Here is a 16,121-nt window from a genome sequence, read left to right on the forward strand (position 1 = left end):
CTGAAAACGGGACTGAGTCGCTGACCAACGAAAAGATCTTTAGTTTGAAGTTTTAAGGGCTGTTCTTTGTGAACAGTGCACGTTTAAACACCAAAAACGGACCCACAAATACCTAATGGCTATTTTGGGGTCTGAAGACAAGGTGCCTGGCAGTCAACATGGAGGAATCTGACCTCCCCCCTCTGAAATTTGAGGCGATGAAGTACTAAGATGATATGAAAGCTTCAGCAAGATGGAAATTGAGCCCAGTTCCCATGTCATTTCCCTAAATGACATCTAGAGTGTTTCTATCCCTAGCAGAGGTCCATCAGATGTACCTCGTTCTCCCTTCTCCAGTACTGTGTCACCAACCTACTGCTGCACTTCCATTTTAAAGAGTAAATAAATAAATCAATCAAGCAAAGACAGACCAAGTTTATGAAGCCCCAGTCTACAGCTCAGTTTCTTGGTTTAAGCTTTCCGGAAACCTAAAGCAATGTTAGGCCTTGGAGAAAAACCCTGAAATAAACCAAAAGCACATCATCACAGCCCTGTGACCTTTGCGAGAAAAGAGTTTGGGACTTGTTGGGGGAAAACACACCATGCGGTACTAGGGTATGTTCGTAAACTGTCTTTCCTAGAGCAAAACCTACAAAGAATCACAAAGCTGGGTAAGGTGCAAGAGGTCTCCCAGTTTATCCTTCTAAATGAAAAATTTTAGTCTGTTTTGCAGATAAAGACCTAAACCCCTAGCATTCAAGTGATCTATCTAAGGTTAGTGGTAAAAATAAAGCAAGAATCCAGGCCTCCTCACTTCTAGTCCACTTAGCTCTTTACATTATAAAAGTAAGCCTATTAACAAAATCTAAGTGCCCCTCGGGTCATTTTCAACTTTGATCGCTGTATCTTTCATTTCACTGTCCATCTCCCTTGTCTAACTATTTCTTATCTAATCAAAAGATAGCATAGGTGAGTTCTCATACTCATAGTTCTAGTAAATTCATGCAAAGATATTTCTTGAGTGCCTGCTGTTCCAGCAGCCTTGTTTCCACAAGGAAAACAAACGTAGATCCCTGACCTCATACAGTTTACAACGCAGGAGAGAGTGGTATAAAACAATCGGTACAATAAATAAGCAAACTATATAGCAGGAGCAGGTGGTAAGTGCTGGCTGTATGTGGGGCGAGCAGAACAGAGCAAGGGGGAATCATAGTGCATGGAAGAAGTGGCAGGGGTAGGGGGTGGGTCCAGTCACAATTTGGTCGGAACAGGCATCACTGGGAAGCTGATGTTTGAACAGGTTTACACAAGTGAGGGGTGGGCCACGGAGAAGCGTGTCCCAGCAGAGGGCACAGTTATGGCACTTCTGCGTGTCCCAAGAAGAGCAAGAAGCCAGTGTGGCAGCAACAGGACGTACAGAAGATGCATATACCCGATTTCACATCACCACCCTGAGCAACTGCCCTGAGAAGAGAACATAATTAAAAGGAATTCCGTTCCTGGATCCCCATCAGTGTGGGCAGAACAGATCAAAGAGCTGAGGAGGAGAAAGCTGTATGGGAGATGAAGCATGTAAAGTACACTGATGCATGATCTGGCAAATACAAACACATGGTCTCATAATCAGTAAGAGGGCTATGACTTTAACTGCAACCAGCACTTAATTTCTACTCTTGTTAATGTGCTGTCATCGATGTATTCTGCACCACATTCTACTACATTCTAATCACGCAAAATATTTGTTACATATGATCAGACTTCTCAAAATGCTTCAATACAACCCAACACATTAGATCTTCCTATTTATTCTGCTCTTCAAGTTTCTTTTAACAGTTCCAACATTGTCACCTACTGGTATATATTTTGCAGCTCAAGCCTTGAGAGATTTATTTAAGACCTGCCTTAGTCTCACAGGTGGGATTAAGATAGGCCACCATAAACACTGTCTGAAACAAGTCTGAAATGACTTAAGAATGTTAAAAACAAGGATTAAATCTTACTAAATGCTTTTTCAACTTTTGTCAAGATTCATACTGGCTTTCCCTTTAATTTACTAATATGATCAATTAGTAGATTTCAAACCGGTCTGAGGATAAACCCTCTTTCTAAAAACCCAACTGGATTTGACTTCCCAACATTTTGATATTTTTAGATTAATAAGTTTGTAACACTAGCCTGGAGCTCTCTGTGTGTATGTGTGCGTGCATGCTGGCCTCAACCAGTCTTAGTTTTAGAAATTTCTTAATGAAATGTTTATCATTCTACCTCATTCTACCTCTTTCTCAGCTATAAAGCAGTTCAAGTAACCCAAGATTTATCTATTCTTTGATGTTTTCATACAATTCACTTATGAAACTACCTGAACTCAGTAGTTTTTCTGTTTGTTTGTTTGTTTTTTTAAAGAAGGAAAGAACAGATTTCTTCTTTGGTTACTAGATTATTCAGGTGTTCCGCCTCTTTCAGAATTATCTGTACAAATACATATTAGTTAAGAAATAGCTCATTCACCTAGATTTTCAAATTCACTGCAGGCTTTACGGACCCAGCTTTCTTTATTTATATGTTCTAGGGTTCTTTCAAGTTTTCAAATCTATTCCTTCTTTGTTTTTCAGAATGTTTAACTGGTTTTCCTGTAAATTTAAAGATTGATATTTAGTTCACTCTTTTATTTTCTCAGAAGTATGAATAATTTTAATTATGATTTTAATACTTTAGCCAGATGCTGTTTTTGTTTTAATTTCTGATATGTACTACTTTAATGTAACTCATCATTTCTAATTCAATTTGATCTCCTCTTTAACTAAAGACATTTAAGAACAGTGTTACCAAATTTCAGCATGGGTAGATTGTCTTTGGCTTTCTTTTTGAGTTTAATTTATAGTTTCACTGCCCTACTGTCAGAGAATTTAGGCTATACGATCTTCTACTTCTGTTAATTTCTTAAGTTTATCCACTTTTGTTTTTTGGCATGGGGGTATGTTTACATGGCCGATGGCCAACTTTAAAATATATGAATATTAATAAAGGACATATATTCTGTTTATTAAATACAAACCTGAAAATCTATTATATCAAGCTTAATTATGACCCTCAGCTTACCCTGAATTCCAAGAAGTATCTATAAAAATCTCCCACTATGAACCAGCAGGCATAAGATTCAAGCCTGTTATACTGACTTGGCAAACTGTAAATGATGATGCTTTCAAGGAATTTAGATTTCTAAGATACGATTTTTAAATTTTGTAATCATTAATGTTCTTAGCTTTATTCTTTTCTTCCACCATCTATTCACCTTTCAATAGATTACCTAGAACACTCACTCATCCAGCATCCTTCCCTTCTTCCAACCAGTCATCTGTCTTGTCACTTAAACCCAACTATGGTTACCATAGCACCAGGAATTGTCTAATACCTTCTTTCTCAGCCTGTTTCTAAATAATTCCTGCAGTAGAATTCATTTATTCATTTGTCTCTCCTCCATCTCTCTTTCATGGAAAAAATAAAGAGAAAACTATAGACACACCACATATTTTTCTATCATTTAGAAGGCTGCTATGACATTACCTCTGAATTTTAAGTTTTATCCATTCGAACAGAAGCCTCTCCTAACTCTTTCCCTATGGTGTCTAAGAAATCAATATATAATACTTAACTTAATTAACAAGCTTTTCAGTCTTGTTCCCCTGGCAACACTTTGCAACTGGCATCTTAAAAAAAAAGAAAAAAAAACTGCCCCAGATATAGAAAAACTAAAATGACAGTATCACTTACAAGAGAGATAACTAAGGGAAATAAGCTGGTTTCATCGTATTAACATTATATTAATAATCTTCCTTTAAGAGGTGAGTCCTCAAAATGCTGAGAGTCACCCAGTATTAAAGTGACATTATAATAATAATGGCAAGTTTCTATAAATCCTCATCACTTTAACCCATGTACCTGCATCTTGGCTATTTGTAGACTTTCTCCAGGTCCATATGTCAGGAGGAAAAGTACAATCATGATCTACAAGTAGCAAATGCATTCAAGGTTTTATTTTTTATTTTTATTTTTTGCTTTAAACACAGATTTAAATAAAACCAGAGCCAAATGAAAAATGACTAAATAGAAAAAGAAAAATTTAACTGCCAGATCCTCATTCTATTTAATTTCTGTAGAGTCTCACACATCTGACACTGAAGCCTTCTTCCTTTTTCAAAATCTCTTAAAATGGTCACTTAAAAATAACAGCAGATACCCTGTACACTTATTAATGGAAAACAGGCCACGTGAGTGAAAGTTGCTCAGTCGTGTCTGACTTTGTGACCCCATGGACTGTAGCCCACCACGGTCCTCTGTCCATGGAATTCTTCAGACAAGAATACTGGAGTGGGTTGCCATTTCCTTCCCCAGGGGATCTTCTCGACCCAGGGATGGAACCCGGGTCTCCTGCATTGTAGGCATATTCTTTACCATCTGAGCCACCAGGGAAGCCCTGCTACTGCTGCTGCTGCTAAGTCACTTCAGTCGTGTCCGACTCTGTGTGACCCCATAGACGGAAGCCCACCAGGCTCCCCCTTCCCTGGGATTCTCCAGGCAAGAACACTGGAGTGGGTTGCCATTTCCTTCTCCAATGTATGAAAGTGGAAAGTGAAAAGTGAAAGTGAAGTCGCTCAGTCGTGTCCGACCCTTAGCGACCCCACGGACTGCAGCCTACCAGGCTCCTTCATCCATGGGATTTTCTAGGCAAGAGTACTGGATTGGCTTGCCATTGCCTTCTCCGCAGCCCTAGGCCACGTAAAATGGACTAGTTAATTGCCCTAGGCAACTGCAAAGCCAATGCTTCTGGGCACTCTGCTTTGTTGAAGTCTATCCTGCTTCTCATATATACAGCATACATGCACACAGGGGACCCGTCGTCACACACACAGGGAACCCATCATTATTCTGAGACAACCCTTGGGCATTCCTAACTATGGAGATAATTCAAGGGACCCCAAATTTGGATTAGAAATAATGTAGTAGGTAGAAGATGGCATTAAGAAGGGAAGAGTCTGGGATCACTGTTTTCCCCACACCTCCCTGGTAATCTCCTTCCTTTATTATAACCTCATTCCTTTATAATCCAAAGTCCCAGAGTAGCTATGGCATTGACGGAGGGTACCACAGGGGCCACTAGGTGGTCCTGGGAGACACATCTTGGTACCACTTGAGATACAATCTATGAATCCTTTTTTAATCCATTTATTCAACACATATTTACTGAGTGACTTCCATGTACCAGGGGTTCCAGGCAGAGGGCTTAGAGCAGGCAATAAAACAAGGTCCTTGCTTGCCTTCCTGGATTTACCATTCCAGAGGAGTTACATAATAAACAAAGAACTACACAGCATCATGCCAGATAGCAACAAATTCTTGGAAGCAGAACTGGCCATCTGGGTATAAAGTACTGGCCAGGTAGGTGAGGTCAGGACATGGCACCTGCACGAAGACCCGGATAAAAGGCAGTGGAAGGTGGGCAAATGTAGGGCCGGGGGGTGGGGGTGGGGTCCCAGATTTGGGAAACAGAAAGAATAAAGGCTCCAAGGCAAGAACAAGCTTATTCTCCATGTAGAAAATATTTATCTCATGATAGTTAAGAAGAAACCTGATTAGTACAATTCACAAGTAGAAAATACCAGTAAAGACAAGAAAAATATTCTGATGAGGGACAGTTCTTATTAAGGATTCAATTCTCACTACCAGGCTAAGGCACTGAAAGCAGCATCTACCCACTGGATACACTCTCCGAGGGAGGAGGCACCCTGCCTTGCCTCGTGCTCACGCCCCTTCACCCTCCCATGTGAAGGAGATGACCTCGGGATCGCTACTTGGCAGATGAGGAGACAGGCACAGAGAGATTAAGGAACCTGGCGGAGGTCACGCAGTTAAGTGGCAGAGCCTCCCAAGCATAGTCTTCACACTAATGCGCGACGCGGAAAGCAAGAGAAACTTCAGCTTTCCTGGTATTTGCGTGTCTAGTCAATGGCGACAGTTTTGCTCACACGTAGAATGCGAAGGTCACTTGCAAAGATAAAGAGGTTCAGGGTCTTCGGCTGTGTCCTCATCACTTTCTGGCTGGCCATTCTCCCCGTCTCATTTGCTCTTTGGCCGTACAGACATAAAGGAGGGGCTTTCTTACATCCAGCATTATTTTGTTCTGAAAGCTTCTATTACAAATGCAAGAGACATGTCATCCTTATGCTTTTAAAGACAGACTCCTTTAAAGTCACACTGTGAATTCTTTTCATTCACATTCCATGATTTTATCATAACCTTTTTTGGCAAGCTCTGCAGTGAAGACTTGTTCCACACAATCATAACCCCAAGGGGAAAAAATTAGGCTTGTTGATACAGTCCCAGAAATATTTCATATTTCAGCTCGTTCGGAAACACCAGCTGTACTTTCCCAGCACTTTCTTTCAGAATTTAACAGTGATGGAACCCATGCAGAGCCTTTCCTTGGTCGTTTATTAAGCATGCCATATTAAATTGTTTTCAAATACCTAATAAAGTTGTACCAGAGTGGAATATAAATTAGCCCAATATAAAGAACAATAATTAAATGATCTGTAAGACCACAACATGTGATTCTTAAACTCAGTGGTTCTCAACCCTGGCTGTGCATTAGGCTCACTTACAAAGCTTTTAAGTATGCCACTGTCTTGGAGCCCATCTCAAATCAATTACATCAGAATTTCTGGGGGAGGAACCTGGGAATTTCTATTTGTTTCAATAGCTCCGTGGTGAGTCTATCCTGTGATAAGGGTTGAGAACCACTGTGCTACTTCTTCCAGCAAAATAAGAATCTTTACAATGGAGTTCTCTATTGACAACACAGCTTTATCAGGGGCACGTTCAAACATCCTGGCAAATGGCAGCTGGCCAAACGCCAAAGAAGTATGAAGCCCTCCAGATGTCTTTCTGCCACTGAGTGGTCCAGGCTGTATGCTGAGCCCCTGGTATCTCCAGGAGTCTTCCAGACCACACATCTTTTCCAAGCTGGATATTACTGACCTGGGTTGTAAACGATGCTTTCAATTAGAGCCTGGTTGGGCCTGCAGCACCTGCAACAGTATCAGCTGGGAGCTTGTGAGAGCTATAGAAGCGCAGAGCCCGCCCATGCCAGGCCTCCTGAGTCTGAATCTGCATTGAAGCAAGATGCCCAGAAGCGACAAAGTGCTTTAGATGGGTGGTTCTCTAACAGTGGTCCATGGACCAGCACATCAGCTTTTCCTGGGAACTTGCTGGAGAGGCAATTCTAAGGCCCACATCTGACCAGCAGAATCAGAAACTCTTAAGCGTGAGGCCTGAACAAACCCTCTGCTGAACAAAGTCTGTCTGAAAAAACCCTCCAGGGGATTCTCATGCGTGTTATCCTTTGAGAACCGCAGTGCTAGAATTCTGATTCTCAACATCAGAATCCCCTGTCGAACTTTAAAAGGTTCAAAAGCTCAGAATACATCCCAAACCAATTAAGTCAGAATCACTAGAAGTGGGACCCCAGTATCAGTCATTTCTAAAAGTCTCCTAGATGACTCCAATATATAGTAAGGATTTATTCACTGTTCTAGCACACACACACACCACTCCCATTCCCTGTTCCATGGACAGAGGAGCCTGGCGGGCTACAGTTCATGGGGTTGCAAAGAGTCAGACACGACTGAGTGACTAATGCATTTTTTTTTTTTTCACTAGCATACACACAGCACTCCCATCCCTTATTCAAAGCCGGTTTCAATATTAGGAAATGGGAATCAACAATTTCTCTGGAATCTTCCTAAAAGAGGTCATAGCTTCCTGGGAGGAATGAAAATAGCTTGGAGGGGTTTCCAGGATCTGTTTCAGGTGGTAGGTGCTGGGGAAGAGGGAGCAGGGCGTGGGAGACAGAGATCCCAAATGGGCCCCATATGCATCTGCCAGGGTTTTAAATCATAGTTTATGGAAGTTTATTAGAGTTATTGGGCCCAGAGACATTTTATTTCATCATCAGTTAATTCACACCAGGAACATATATTGAATTTACTCCCAGAAGGATTTGCCATTCAAATAATTAATTCATATATTCATATACGGTAACAAGATGGACAGGGAGGCCTGGCGTGCTGTGGTTCATGGGGTCGCGGAGAGTCGGACACGACTGAGTGACTGAACTGAACTGAACTGAACAAGTTTTCAAAATGTAACAATGAATTCATTTTTTCAAAATTCTGGCAATAAAATAAGGCCTAAGGAGAGCCTGGATAAATGTAAAATAACTGAAGATTGGTTTCAATAAGATTAATTTTACCTAATAAACTATATAGCCTTCTCTGAATACTTCTTGTCCCCTTCTTGCCATATATGCGAGCCCACAAAAAATGAATGAAAATTATCAGAGAATAAGACAAATGACTAATGAGGAAAGACTTAAATGAACTAAATTTGTACAGTCAGTTCAGCAACATCTTAAGAGGAATCTTCATAACAGCTTTAAAATGTCACACAGGCATAAACATTAGAAATGAACTCTCCAGGGTGGCGAAAATGGAAGGCACCATCCATTATCAAACACAAACAAAGCCTCTATTGTGCTGAGTGGTTCTGAGACTTTTGGGTGGGTCATTTTCCATACTTCAAACTTTCCTCCAGAGGAAAAGGATGCTGCTACTAACTTGGTTCTTACTTTGTGTAAATGTGACATGGATTTGAGAAAACAGACTAAAATGCCAGATGTTTAAAAGGTAAAATGGAGGATCTGATCTGGTGCGTCTGTAAAATGAGGCACTGGCCTTTGTGGGCGCCTAATGGAGAAGACTCTTGAGAGTCCCTTGGACTGCACGGAGATCCAACCAGTCCATTCTAAAGGAGATCAATCCTGGGTGTTCACTGGAAGGACTGATGCTAAAGCTGAAACTCCAATACTTTGGCCACCTCATGTGACGAGATGACTCACTGGAAAAGACTCTGATGCTGGGAGGGATTGGGGGCAGGAGGAGACGGGGACGACAGAGAATGAGATGGCTGGATGGCATCACCGACTCGGTGGACATGAGTTTGAGTGAACTCTGGGAGTTGGTGATGGACAGGGAGGCCTGGCGTGCTGCGATTCATGGGGTTGCATAGAGTCGGACGCGACTGAGCAACTGAACTGAACTGAACTGAATGAACCTATTCCAACCAGAAGTCCTGTGAACCCTTCCTCTGTAATCAGGTTCTGGGGGCTCTTGGCCTCTGCTTGTTTAAGGAAGACCAACAAATAACTAACTGTTGGATTAAAGGAGGGACCAGTCTTTTTTTTTTTTTTAAAGAACTCTAATATTTGTTATCACTGTAGTGCTTTTGCAGTATAGTAGGAAATGTGATCTTATGTGATTTTAAAAATCAAAGAACTATAAACCAGGGGCTCTGTCAATAATATTGTCAATAACTTCCTGAGTCCGAGGTGGTATATGGATCTCAAACATCTTCAGAAGGACTCCAAAGAATATTACGTGCCAATCTAACATCTTCAGAGGTTCCTCAAAGTGACTATATTTATGTGGTTAAAATGATAAATCAACCACAAAAGGCAGATGAATAAAGGACAGTAGAGTCTACAGAACACTGCTGCTGTTCTGTCTCTGCTGACAACAGCAGGCAAATAAAGAACAGCAAGTTCTCTTACTGTTCACCTGGTAGTTCTCATGAGGGTTTGCACATTCTGGGGAGAAAAAAAACACATGTGGCTAAAAATATAGAAACAGTTTTGAAAAAATATTTTGGCCACTTATTTTTTCCTTCCTCTTCCTACTTTTCTTATTTCTGTTTTACTGAAGATAAACACTTGTCTGTATCACCTATTGGTCATTTAACAGTGGTCACTTTTTAATTTTCCTTACATGGGAGTCAGTTAAGCTATGGCTTTACCACTAATGTTTGAGAGCCAGAAAGAACTATGTTCAAATCTTGACTCTTCTATAACTAGTTGTGTGATCTCTCTGGGTCATAATTTCCTCAGGGTTGTTGTAAGTGTCAAGGAGATAAATATTACAAGTAGGCCTATACCTGGCACATCTACGTGCCCAACTAATAGTAGTTCTTATCATCCCCATCATTAATTACTAGAAAAAGTCTGGGCTTTGAGTTAGACCTCAGAATACTCAGCACACCTGTGTATTGAACAGGGCATAAAAATACCTGTTCCACAAGGACTCTTGTGAAACTGTAAGATGGCACAGGGAACTCTACTCAATGTTATGTGGCAACGTGGATGGGAGGGCAGTTTGGGGGAGAATAGATACAGGTGTATGTATGGCTGAGTCCCTTTGCTGTCCCCTGAAGCTACCACAACATTGTCAATCGGCTATATTACAATACAAAATAATAATAATAAAAAAAAACCTTACTTTACAAGACTTCTTAGAGACTAAAAGAATATACATTTTTTCAAATATAAAATATTATATAAATATAAAAGAATATTTCATATATTTTATATGTATGCATATGTATGTGTATAAACACACACACACACAACACTCATAGGCTCTCTGATTAGCTCACTTTCTGTCTCAGTTTTAAACCTAACGCCCAATATGATGCCTGGGCATAAGGAACAGATAAGATCATTAAATGTTGGCTCTTACTGACAAAGGTAAGTGTTAGTCACTCAGTCGTTTCCAACTCTTTGCGACACCATGGACTGTAGCCCACCCAGTTTCTCTACCCATGGAATTCTCCAGGCAAGGATACAGGAGTGGTGGGTTGCCATTCCCTTTTCCAGGGGATCTACCTGACCCAGGGATTGAACTCAGGTCTCCTGCACTACAGACAGATTCTTTACCGTCTGAGCCACTAGGGAAGCTCAGGAAAAACAAAGGTAAAGATGACCACTGCAGATGTAAATACGCCATATTTCACCCCCCGACACACATACCTTAACATGCCCAACACACAGCATCATCTTACTGCGCTACAAGTCGTGCTCGAGTGCTGTTTCTCGGTCAGCCTCGACTACTTTATTCATTCCTTTTTTTGTAAAGGTTACTTGTAAAGACTAGTTCCTCACTCTAGAGAGAAGACAGGCAGCTGACTTATTCATGTAGTTTTCCCTGGAGAGTCTTCCCCAGCTATTTCTGCATTCAGGATGTGTGGATGGGCTCTGCTTCCACAGAGACCTGACAAGACGGCTTATATGGTAACAAGTGACTCCCCCACACCAACGCCTCCTGACATTTACCCTATGCCCTGAAGGAAGGCTCTCCCAGTGGGAGAGACCACCTCTTCACTGCAGACTGCCTTTGACGGTCACCTCCTCTCACAGCAGCCTCACTCCCTTCCCATGACTTTCTGTGAAGACTTCACCTCTCTGACCTTTCCCTTGGCTCCAGCTCCAACTTTCTGACCAGACATGCGCCGGGCTGAGCCCCCGAAAGGGCCCCCCGTTCCTATGCCGTCTTTGTACCCTCTGTGTGCCCATGTTGCAAACCCTTGTCTCCTGCGAAGGCACCCGGAGACTACAAATATGTAAGCTGCAGCTGAGCAAAGGGATGTGTTTACTTTCCATCCTGAACTACAACTTGACCTGCAGCAAAAACAAAAATACTGCAATGTGTATTTTTTCCCAGAAATGATAATTATAGCACTCCAAACATTTTTCAAACTTCAACTACCAAAATGGAAAAGGCATCTCAAAAAATAATTTATTAAATAGGCACTTATATTCTTGATAGCCCTTACATGGCAATTCCACTTTTTTTTTCTTCATAGCCATGAAAGGGCTTGGCTCCTGGCTCTACACCCCCTTCCAGATTAACGTCGGACTCAGCCTGCCAGGCTGAGAGGTAAGTGGCTGAAGAGCCTTCCCTCTTCATTTGCAGTCAGCAAGGGGCTACAGCACTTTTCGCCGCTTTAAAAGTACTGGCAATGGTAAGGAGCGAAGTCTGTCCCCGGGGTGGTACAAAGGCATATCTGTACAAGTGGCGAGGACAGATGTGGAAGCAGGAGGCCACATTCAGGAGGCACAGCATTTAGACCCACTTTAGGAGCAGCACAGGAATCCCAGCTTACTTTTCCTCCTCTCTCTGAAGAGGATGTTTCCTCACCTCAATCCCCACTTGGTCCTTTTTCTCTAGCTGCAGTTTTTCTGGACCAGTAACTCTCATCAGTATACAGACATTGTAACCAACACTCTCAGCTCTTCCACACTCATCAGAGTCTCCTCTAAACATGGTGGAAGGCTTCAGAAACACAGGCTCTGAACCTCACCTCCAGAGCTGTTGACTGAGTTCTGCTGGGTTTGGGCCTGAGAATATGCATTTCTGACAAATCCACAAGTTTGATGCTGCTGTCTGAGTATCAAGCTTTGAGAACCACTGCTGTGGACCATATCTGTTCCCCTCTTGTAAGCTCAGCCAGGTTTCCCAGGTGGCTCACTGGTAAAGAAATCGTCTGCCAATCAGAAGACTCAGGTTTGATCCCTCAGTCAGGAAGATCCCCTCGAGAAGGGCATGGCAACCCACTCCAGTATTCCTGCCTGGGAAATCCCATGGGACAGAGGACCTTGGCGGGCTACAGTCCATGGGGACGCAAAAGAGCTGGACAGGACTCAGCAGCTAAACGGAAAAAAGCTCAGCCAGCCTCTCCCCTGTCCCTAGGCAAAGCTGTCTCTCTACCTTTGTTTTTGTCTCTAAAGGCATGTCGTGGAGCCTGCTTTAGGGACAAGAGTGAGGCATGCTGGATGAACTTGATGAAACTGAACAACAGAGGCCCTAGCCAATCTCACCAAGTTTCATATTAAATAGCAACTCGCATGGAGTTACCATCTCAGGCCAAAGCGAGGGTTCAGAGAGCGACTCATGGAGACAGCAGGCACTCTGTTCAGGCCTAAATGCTAGATGGCAAGAGAGGGTTGTGTTGCTGCCAATGAACACCATGCTTAGTGCTGGAGCTGCTCCCCCACTTCAGGGACATAGCTTATTTCCAAATATTTTCAAATACAACAAAGGACATAATGATTCCATTAATAAGTCTAAGCAGAACAAATTAAAAGGGGACATAGAGGTTTACGATGAAACAAATCTCACAAATGCATACCCTACTAATTGGGAATTTGTGGCAATTTGGAATAAGAGTGCCATGAAATTTAACTTCACGTGTATTATGGGCTCCATGAAGTTGCTTGGCACCTAAGTTCCTTTATTTTTTGGCGCTTCAAAACCTGCTGTGTTAGGGGACTGCTCTGGCAGTCCAATGGTTGAGACTGTGCTTCTACTGCAGGGGGTTCAACTCCTGATCTGGGAACTAGGATCCCACAGGCTGTGTGGTCAGAAAAGAAAAAAAAAAAATTTAATGGTGGAAAAAAAAACACAACAACAAGCCTGCTGTGTTAGCCCGTGTTCATAGAGTCTTCCAAGCAGTGGGAAGGGAGAAAAGTGGAAGCAAGGCACAGCTCTCAGGGTGTAATGTGAAAAGTTACACTATTGCTGCTTCTCTCTCTACATAGCCAGGACTGAGTCGCACAGCCACGCCTACCTGCAAGGGAATCAGGAAGCGTCATCTTTATTCTGGGTGGCCATCTCTCTAGTTAAAATTGTATATCACTGGGAGAACAGGGGAATGGACATGTGGGTATGAGGATGAGAAACCCTGACAGTAAGTTTCCTAGGAAAGTAAAATGTATAAATAAGGGAAGTATCTTGCTTGCCCTTTGAGGAATGAAAGTACAAAAAGCATTCTGAAAAATCACCTGGGAAACACTCAAATAAGCAATACATGTGCTTCATACCAAAGATCCACATCGAGATGTTAAAAGTACCTGGAGGATGCTTATTCATTCAGCAACTCCACAAATATTCAATAATCAATTACCATGAATGAGACATGGTAATAAGTTTTATATTTTAATAAACCCTTAGCTATCAGTGAGCCTAGATTTTTCACACATATAAACTTCAAGCAGAAAGCCTGGGCTTTTTTGAAATGTTCTGTAACTCACAATTTTCGACAAATCAACCTGATCTTTTCTATAACTAAAGTATAAAAAAAAATGATGGACTGGAGATTTGAAGGTTTAACTGCAAAGGAGTAGAGGAATTAATATACTTGTTCTTACATAAAAATGTGGGAATAGTTCTATCCATAGGACTTACTTGTTGAAGGAGAAAAAAAGTTTTCTTCATCAGAAATTCTTATATCTAAGTAGAGAAGACAGTGGCCTAGAGAAGCCAAGTGACTTGCCCAGATCACTGGACCTAGAAGGGCCAATAGCCAGGTCTCCTGGGGAATCCCACAGTGGTTCCACCAAGACACACCATCATCATCCTAACTTTCTCACCTTTCAGTCTGAAGTCTGATAGTCACCTCTTCCTTAACAGCAAAAACTGCTTAGATTCTAGCTTAAATATCTGATCATGAAACTTTATCATGATATCAGCTAAATATACAAAGCAAAGCAAACCAAAAATAACCTTTGTAAGCAGAATGGCTAAGAAAGGTCAGAACAACCTCTGGTCACAGGGTGGCTGGGGTGCTATCCACCACCCAGGTGCTGATAGGCTACACACCCACACAGGCATAGCCTCACCCTCTGAGACACAGAGAACAAATATGCTGGGAATGGGAGGGATGGCAAGCCTGCCAAGATGGACCACTGGGGAATCTGCGTGCACACCAAAGGCCCTGGGACTGGGCCATGAAGGGAGACGACTCCCAAGAGAAAACTCCAGTGCCTTCATACCATAGGGACTTCTCTATAACAATTCAATCCCCAGGAAATTTAGAGCTCTGGCAATTTCGCCAGCCCATTCAGAATATGAGGCCCAGCCAGAAAAAAAAAGTGGAAACTAAGACCAGAGGAGCTGGTCATACCAGACAGGGTCTTTCAGCATTGAAGATGATAGAAAGTTTCTTGTGGAAGCTAGAGACCACTCTCTGCTCTAGTTCTGCTCCTAGGTTCTGTGGTAGAACGGGCTTCCCTGGTGGCTCAGACAGTAAAGAATCCGCCTGCAATGCGGGAGACCTGGGTTCGATCTCTGGGTTGGGAAGATCCCCTGGAGGAGGGCATGGCAACCCATTCCAGTCTTCTTGCCTGGAGACGTCCCATGGTCAGAGAAGCCTGACAGGCTATAGAGCATATGGTTGCAAAGAGTTGGACACGACTGAGCGACTAAGCACGCGTGCACGCACAGACTTATCTATACATCTGCTCCTGGTGAAACCCTATAGATACGCATAACCCACAATGTACAGAGACTCAGTCTTGATGCTGAGTGTATGCGTCTGCCTGCCCAGTGTCAGAGCACTGTGGGTTCTTCATCCAGCAATGAGCAGAGAGCCAGCTGCTCTATTCCCTGCCTTTTTCTTTTCCTTACTAGTTTCCTGTTTAAAAATCATAGCTGTCCTTATCCCCAGGAAAGCCACTCTTTAAAATTCAGGGTTTATTTATGTCAATACTATCCTCTGTCCATGTTAAAGCTGGGAGTTTAAAAACTTGCTTTGGACGGAAACTACATATGAACAAGGTGGCGCAGGGGGCGAAGGTAATCCCACAAGTTATAGTGATACTGGGAGTCTGATGCTTTGCTGTACGTGAATTTCTATTCTAAGCACTTTTTAACAGCAGAGTAAGATGTCACCTTTCTCCCTGATCTAATGCCCAATCTCAGACCTCCAGGATTTAGGGAAGATACTGTCCCAATCTCCAGTTCTACTTGGAGACACACTGTCTCACTGCCCTCCCTCTACAGGAGGATTTCCTCCTAGGAGGCTGGCAGAATCTGATCAGCCAGATATTCTTTTTGGAAAACATAGCCAGGTGTTTAATACAAGTGGTTACTAACATATGCTAGGAATTTTACCTGATCTTAAAGACTTCAACAACAAGAGATTAAAGACATCTCAGCTGACCTACAAGATTAATGGTGTAATTTAAAAAGGTTATTCAGTCACCATATCACTCCTCAGCCTCTGTAAAAGAAAAACAGGTGGAAATATATTTCAGTCAGAATTCCACAAGGGAATCCCCAAGGTCTTCACAAACACTAATGGGTGCACGATGGATGCCACAGATTACAGGTGTCCAAAAAGTGCAGTCTTATACACTGGTCAGTGTACTCCCTGAGATATACCTAGAAATTGCTCTTATTTTTGAATCACACATTTCA

At 42.3% G+C, this 16,121-nt stretch overlaps 1 protein-coding gene across 4 annotated transcripts in view; it reads right to left on the reverse strand.

Moving 5' to 3' along the window:
- The window catches only part of CRIM1 (cysteine rich transmembrane BMP regulator 1), a 208,836-nt gene that overhangs the window by 114,708 nt on the left and 78,007 nt on the right, over nucleotides 1-16,121 (reverse strand). The window lies entirely within an intron of this gene.

This window comes from Moschus berezovskii, chromosome 11 (genome assembly GCF_049115385.1).
Source record: "Moschus berezovskii isolate FMDL1 chromosome 11, NW_MosBer_1.0, whole genome shotgun sequence".
In the NCBI taxonomy this organism is placed as follows: Eukaryota; Metazoa; Chordata; class Mammalia; order Artiodactyla; family Moschidae; genus Moschus; species Moschus berezovskii.